The following is an 8,512-nucleotide window of genomic DNA, read 5'->3' as shown; positions in this document are numbered from 1 at the left end:
CATTCAAAAAAAAAAAAAAAAAAAAGAAAAATAAATATGATATCCATTATTGTTGTTTGATGTTTAAACGACGTAAATGTTTGTTCTTGACCGTGGAGGAATGCATATGAATAAAAGTCACACAGATGCATAAAAAGTTATGCCAAATGTTCTAATTTATCTTTAAAAATAAACAATTTTTATTAATAAATTGAAATGTCATACAAATCAAATTGAGTTTAAAACCTTATCCCTAACAAATCATAACAACATACTAACGTATATGTAGCAACAAGCAAATAACATTTTCTATTCAGTAAAAAGTTATTTCCCAATAAGCTCTGTATGCAGAAGTTGATTCCACGTATCGAGGACTTCGGCAAGACACCAATGGGTGCAGTCCATCCCACAGTGCCCTCCAACGCCGTAGACCGATCGATGGATGTGCATCTTTTCTTTGTTCCGACAGTCATGTAATATTCAACAAGTGCACCGGCTTTGACATGTTATGAAACACTCTCTCCAAAACTAGTTCTGCTGGATGTCGTTGTCGCCTTGGATGTAGATCTGAAAGTGTGGGTTTTACTTCTCCATTGCAGTTCTTTCCATTATGGAGCCCCCAATAACTTGCCCTAATTAAACGAGATGTCCAAATAATAATGGTAATAACATTAACAAATAACAGTAATAGCAAATATATATAAGATGGGAGGATCTTGCTCTTAAACAATTTAACTTTTTTACTTATTGTTAAATAATTTCTTAAAAAACTTACTTAAAATATCCGGTGAGATTCCTTGAAAAAAGACCTTGGTTTTTCTAGGATCGACAATTTTATCCACCCATCGAGCCCATGCCTTAAGCCCTATTTCATACGCAGCCAAGCGATTCATGTCTTTGTATTTGTGCTTTCCGTCTTCAATGAAATCCCAGGTATCATGCAATTAAAAAGTACTCATCCCCCCCCCCCCCCCCCCCCCCCTTTTTTTTTTTTTTTTTTTTTCGATTTTTGCAATTAAAACTTAGCTTAAAAATAAGGGATTCATGCATGTAAATCGATCTCACAGTTGTTTCCTTCCGGTGTAAAGCCAGTGGTGCCACGTGTTGACAGTGGCGGAGCCACGTGGTACCTTGGGGGTGCCGTGGCACCCCCAAGGATTTTTATTTTTTTATTTTTTCTTTTTAACCCACAGCACTCTCAAAAAAAAAAAAAAAAAAAAAAAAAAAAATCTTTTTACAATTTTACCTACCCTACCCATTACAGCATTACCCAATCTCCCGCACTCTGGCACCCCCATCCCTTCTTCCGCACGGCGCACCCCCATCCCCATTCAACCAAATCTGTTGACGGTAAATAAACCAGTCCCATCGAGAAAAAAACTGTTCCCTTTCTCAGTTTCTCACCGCTTCGGTGCTCCGTTACAGTGGCGGAGCCACGTAGTACCTTGGGGGTGCCGTGGATTTTTTAATTTTAATTTTAATTTTAATTTTAATTTTATTTTTTTTTTTTTTTTTCGATTTTTGCGATTAAAACTTAGCTTAAAAATAAGGGATTCATGTAAATCAATCTCACGGTTGTTTCCTTCCAGTGTAAAGCCAGTGGTGCCACGTGTTGACAGTGGCGGAGCCACGTGGTACCCACGGCACCCCCAAGGATTTTTATTTTTTATTTTTTAACCCTCGGCACCCTAAAAAAAAAAATCTTTTTACAATTTTACCTACCCTACCCATTACAGCATTACCCAATCTTCCGCACCCCAGCACCCCCATCCCTTCTTCCGCACGGCGCACCCCCATCCCCATTCAACCCAATCTGTTGACAACAAATAAACCAGTCCCACCGAGAAAAAAACCGTTCCTTTTCTCAGTTTCTCACCGCTTCGGTGCTCCGTTACAGTGGCGGAGCCACGTGGTACCTTGGGGGTGCCGTGGATTTTTAAATTTTTTTTTTTTTTTTTTAACACACGGCACCCTCAAAAAAAAAAAAAAAATCTTTTTACAATTTTACCTACCCTACCCATTACAGCATTACCCAATCTCCCGCACCCCGGCACCCCCATCTCTTCTCCCGCATGGCGCACCCCCATCCCCATTCAACCCAATCTGTTGACGGCAAAAACCAGTCCCACCGAGAAAAAAAACCGTTCATTTTCTCAGTTTCTCACCGCTTCGGTACTCCGTTAGGCCTCAATATCGAGCGAATCGACGGCCAAACAAGCCGGCTGCAGATCTCAGTCAAATTTCTAGCTACAGCCTATAGGTAACCATGAAAGTAAAATGGATAAACTTAGTGCTTAACATTTTTATTTTCTTTCACTTTCTTCAAGTTTCTCTGCAACCGAAGAGAGGTGGATGTATATATAATTCTTTTAGGTGAAAGCTCCAATAGGCAACAGTTGGTTGTAGGTATAGCTTGTTTTCTTTGAATCTTTTATTTTGTTTTATTTTCACATTGTAGTATATTTAATTGGCCTTATTTTTGCGTGAATTTCTTCTCAATATTCTATTGAAATTGCACATGTTAGGTATGATTCCCATGATTTAATCTTGTCTCATTTCTTGTTAATTGTTATGCTTGATTCTGGTAGTGGTTGTGTTATACACATTGTTTGTGATGTATTTAGGTATGATTTTCCATTATCCGTGAGGTCTTTGCACATGACTAAATATTTGTGCACACCACATGTTTGACAAAATGCCTAAGTGACATTCTTGAGCGACTTACCTTGATTCATGACTTGAATTGCTCTTGTTTATTGTCATTATGGTTTAAGCTTTGATTGTGAGGCATATAAGCATTTGTTTCCTTTTTTGGCATTACTCAAACTTAACACGCATCACATGTTTGATGTAATATCTCAATGATGTATAGTTGGTGAAATTTCCCTTGTTTTTTTTGGAGTGAGAGTTTCGATTTAGATTCGATACTTGATAATTTTGTACTTCTAAGAGACCATAAAGTGCAGTTCTTGACACTTTTTTTTTTGTATTTCTATCTTTTTGATATAGTGTCGACATGTTACATTTATAATATATCAATTTTAGAACATATTTATGAACTTTTATAGATATTTTTTGTGATGCGTATATTGTGTAAATTATCAAATTTTTAGGGTAAAAAAAATTTTTAGGACGCCAAAAAATTTTTAGCGGCACCCCCAATATAAAATAGCTGGCTCCGCCACTGCGTGTTGAATATTAACACATCAATTCCTTCCCATGTTTTTGTGTCAGGCTTTTTTTTATTTTTTTAAAACCCGCCCGTATCTCTTTTAGGTATAATGTCGACCAAAAATGCATTCCACAGAAGCATCACAGAAACATTGTACTCCTGCATATTTTATAACATAGGATGCAAGAGAACATTAAACTTTGTTAAGTAACTAATTTGTAAGCACCAAATTTGTTTTCTACACCCATAAAAATGTCATAACTTGTAATCATGCCAGACTCGTAAGGGATTAATTTGTCACATCACTTCATTTGAAATAAGAGATCTACAAGTTGAATCTGAGCTTGATAAATATGAGTAAAAAAGGGGCTTGTAAAGAGATGGTACTTAAGAGCTTTTATATATATATATATATATGGTAAAAATTGCTCTTAAGTTATGTGGAACACTTAAGATCGTAAAATATCATTCCGCAGTCGATGTCCATAATGGCTCGTTTTATCGACATTGACCTAATAAAATTAAATTATAATGAAGAATTCCGCGCATAGCGCGGGTTATAAACTAGTGAAGATAAAGGCTAAATTGGAAGCTTCCCTTATAGATATTTGCTAGTTATGTTTATGTATCTGAATACTCCAGTTGGTTCTATACTATAGAGTTAAATTTCTGCCTATGTGGGTTTTTTTTTTTTTCAGATTGCCTTCTATGTTTTTAGTTGTTGCTGGCAGTGGTTAAGTCATGACCAAAAGCAGTTTTTTTTTTTTTTTTTTTTAACTATATTTTTGGTCCTTTGTTTTTAAAATGTTTTATTGGCTATTGGAAGTGTGATGAATGATGCAGATGCAATCCACCATTCCAGCACCACAGGAACGTAAATCAGACAAGTAGTGTGGAAATTGGTCCTGAATCAATTTTCTTCTACAAAGAATGCAGACTTGCATCCATTGATGACACGGTCTTTAGAAGTGTTTTTGATTGTGTGTGTATATATATATATATATTTGATTACAGGGTTATTAACCGGATTTCTAAATGTCTAGGCGGTTATCCGGTTAACGGTTTTAGCGGTTTTAGACGGTTAATAACCATTCCACCTTTACACTCTTAGCTCCAACCTGGTGGTGGGTGCCAAATCCATCTGGCAACCCCACATTGGCAACTAGAACAATATTACATTAACCATCGATTGTGTGACAATCCGCTGGTGGAAGACAATCCGTTGGTGGTCACCAAATCTATGGTGGCTGGCGATTTATCTAGTGGCTTCCCCTATCTCCAACATGCCCAAATTTTGTTTTGAATGACCCTTCTTTGTTTTTTATTGTATAAAACACTTCTAAACAATTTTACCAAACAATTTTTTTTAAAAAAAAAAAGACTTCATATACAATACTTTTTTTTTTTTTTCCAATATGTTTCTCAATTTTTACCATTTAAAAAAAAAAATCAAAAAATCAAAATTCAAAACCATAAACACTTGTCAAAACTTCATCAAACCAACCTATGTTTTCATTCAAAAATTAAAAGAAATCCCAAACGAAAAAGAAAAGATGGGATTGAACCATGAACATCAACGTGGTCCCAAATTAGGAATGTTAGACAATAGACAGTTCACACCTCAAACTCTGAAATGCTGAGTTAAAAGCAGTAATAAAGCCGAAAAAGAGGAACTTTCTGTGCGCCTTCATTTTTCGTTTTGGTGGTCGGATATGTGGGCCTCGGCAAAATCTCAATCATTCCATTTATATCGTCGGTACATCAACTTTTCAGGACAGTAGGGCCATACCCAACTTCCCAGCCCTCCTTCATTGCTGGGCCGAAACAATAGAAGAGAACCCATAACTTTTTCTTTTTATTTTTTTATTTTTTATGAATTGAACTTCGGATAAGAGAAAACTTGTAAGTTATTTGGTATGTTTCTTGAAAGTCATTGAGCAAGTGGTTTCTGAAAACGCAATGCCAAACGTGTTTTATTTGTCGTCTTTGGATGTCTTTGAGACCTTAGTGATTAATGTGTCGATGGACACACATGAAAACAATTGTATTTGTGTACCTCACCTGAATCTGAAAAGGTTATGCTATGCCCCATGGATTTGTCAACAGAACCCGGCCCACTGCAAGGTACCAAAAAGAAAGAGAAAGACTTCATTAATTGAGAGGACGACGGATTCCACATTCTTTCATAGAAAAGGAAATCTCGTATAGGATAAACTTTGAGAGATAAGATTCATCAACTAGAATAGCTTCATCTTTATTCATTTTTTCCACCAAAAAAAAAAAGAAAGTAAAGTCCACTTAACTTCTTCAAATTACCACCCCAATGACAACCTACCCCATAAACTATCATTTAGAACAATTTATACCCTTCAAACTACCAAAACAATAACAATATACTCTCAATTTTTAAAAAATATGAAAATTACCCCTACTAAAATAAAAACAAAAATACTAAATTTTTTTTTTTTCAAAATTTCAAGAGTATTTTTGTCTTATTGAAAATTCTATAGAGATAATTTCATCATTTTGCTAGCATTGGGAGGTACATTGTCATTGTTTTGGTAGTTTTAGGAGTAAATTGTGGTAATTGATAGTTTGGGGGTAAATTGTCATTAGGGTAGTAGTTTAAGGAGGTTGAAGTGGACTTTACCAAAAAAAAAAATAAAAAAATCATAATTCAATTCACCTTATATCACATCCATCTATTACTATTTCAAAGAAACAATAAATAAATAAAGACTTAGGCTCCATTTGTTTCTAAAAATATTTTCCGTAATTTCGGGTGTTATGTACGATGAAAAATATTTTCGATTTGACCAAAAAAATTTTTATAATTTCCATAAAATGGTTTCCATTTTTAAAAACGGTCAACTATTTTTTGAGTTTGAGTATCTCATTCTTAAATCGACAAACCCAGCTGAGACATCGCCAGGACTTCACTGAGCCACCGTCGAGACCCCGTTGGGACTCAACCGGGACCCTGCTTGTAATTTTAAAAGGAAAATACTTGGAGTATTACATTTCTTACAAACTTACGTGGCCGTTCATATTTACCGATACCACATGAATTGCCATATTAGTTTGCAAATACAGTAATTGCCAGTGAATTTTCATGTGGTAATCCACATTTTAATAAGTGACGTAACAAGTGCCACGTTAGTTTATAAACATGGTAAATATCATATAGAAGTCTACATTTTAGTGGTTGACATATGTGTCAATTGTCACGTCAGTTTGTAAGAATTTTTAATAAAAACTATAATTCCCATGCTGAATTTAATGTAAGCTAGACCTAAACACAAAAACAACTTGCCAATTAGCATGTTGTTTGATAAGTCGTGACTTCATTATTAATCTAACCAAACCATTGGTGCGTGCAAAGCATTAATGAATAATTAATGTCTCAATTAACCTTTCAAGTCATGAGGATCTACAAGTCAAAATTCAAAATTCAAAGAGTACGTGGCCTTCTACCGTGTCCAACTACGTGAGATGAAAATGACTTCTCCTTAGCCACATTTGCCTCAGCTCAAATTCTTTAATCACCATTCAGCTAATGGCTTATTATTTTAAAAATGATTACTATCGATGCATCTCTTTCACTTGAGGCTCTTAAAGGGTTAGAAACTGTTGGAAATAATTTTGCACCGCAAGTTTATTAGATTTTGGGTCTCAAGATCAATAACAGGCTTAAAAAATTATTAATTAAAGTCAGGAGATACAATTCAAATGGGTTTCTATTGGAATAATTTGGGTTAAAAGTCATACTCAAAGTCTAAATTGACTTAGAAGCTTAAGTCCAATTCTAGCTTTCATTACTCTCAAATGAATTCAAAGAAGAAGATCTAATTTAAGTCTACATCAACTCCTCAGCATATACATAGGTCCATACACAATGTATAAATCTCAGATTATGATCTATCTCTCTCACACTCAAGAATAATTTGAATTGTTGAGTTTTGTGCATAATATTGTTATTCTCTACAAAACTAATTTAAGCATTGAAGTTTTCCTGATATAGTTACCAGCAGATCTTTTGAAAAAGCAAAGATGTATTGCAGATCTAAACGCGTAGCTGTTCTAACAGACACAATAATATGATGTTATTAGTGGCTACTATGCTAATAACACTCTTCCTCTCCTAATTACGTTATCAACAGGATCTCTTTAAGATAATTAAATAAGTTTATGTGTCAAATATGTCATATTATAACTCAAAATTTCCCCTTCACCATATATTTTTCTATTCCAAATTAGAGTTTTCACATTCTGATTGTGACCCAACTTAATAATGTGAAAGGAAAGAAAAAGGCCATCCTTAAAAAATGAAAGTTTGGCACAAAATAGACTACACCTTGAATCGTGACCAAAAACTGGGACCTCTAAGAAATAAAAATAAATGGAAAAAGAGAGTCGTCTGGCCCATCGAATCAATGCAATAATACAAAGAAAGTTACGCCCCAAATAACGTGAACAAGAAAAGGCAGAGTGGCAGACTTGGAAATTTCAGTGTGCCTTTCCTAAAGCCCATTTTGATCGCCCTGATTCGGACAGGCATTCACTGCACAGCCTAGTATGTCTGTGCCACATGGCTCATAATGCTTGCGCAATTAGCTCCTTAAACATCAACCATTAATCTTACCACGTCATTTAAATTTGTACGCATACGTGGCACAGATGGGCCCTGCCCATTTGGTGCGGATATCCGGTGCACGCTCGGAATAATTCCCTTTGGATATGCGCTACTCATGCGAATATACTTTTCCCACTCCGCCGCGTTTTTTTTAGGCGGTAAATGGAGAAAGGTAGTGGAATGACGGTTGTAGCCCTAATGATTCGGCGAAACCACGACCTTGCCACCGCGCTGGAGTCTGCACACTTTCGTTTAATTAACCAAAAATGCCCTTTTAACCACGCGGGTAAACTTGTGCCTGGAGGATCGTGACCGTTGGATGTGTATCCGGATAAATGGACGGTTTCAGATATAAGAATCGGTTGTATTATTAGAAAAGTCAGATTCGGCGGGGCCCAGGAGCTCTCAAATTCTGTATTACGTCAAATCCAATCGATGTAATATTCTTCTTTTACCATTAGGTTAGGTGATAGTAGACTAGTAGTTGCAAGAGTTGGGAAAAAAGAAAGGCTCGAGAGTGAGAGGGACCTAAATGCAAAATAATGGAATTTGTTTGTCGGTTTTTACCATGTGTTTTTTCTTTTTCTGTTTCAATTTTTTTTTGGGATAAGCAATACTATATCAATATGCCTCTTGTCCCTCGTTTTTTTTTTTTTTTTTTTTTTGGTTCATCCTCTGCATCTGAGGTTTTATCTCTTCTCGTTTTGTTCAAGAATTTTCAAGGCAAA

The 8,512-nt window shown here is 35.5% G+C and overlaps 1 pseudogene; it reads right to left on the bottom strand.

Annotated features, from left to right (window-relative positions):
- Positions 1 to 303: 303 nt before the first annotated feature.
- LOC132182018 (protein trichome birefringence-like 43) lies at positions 304 to 5,413 on the bottom strand (annotated as a pseudogene).
- Positions 5,414 to 8,512: the final 3,099 nt, after the last annotated feature.

The sequence above is a fragment of the Corylus avellana genome, chromosome 5 (genome assembly GCF_965113065.1).
Source record: "Corylus avellana chromosome 5, dhCorAvel1.hap1.2, whole genome shotgun sequence".
NCBI classification, from domain to species: domain Eukaryota; kingdom Viridiplantae; phylum Streptophyta; class Magnoliopsida; order Fagales; family Betulaceae; genus Corylus; species Corylus avellana.
This window is presented reverse-complemented; position numbering and strand designations above follow the sequence as displayed.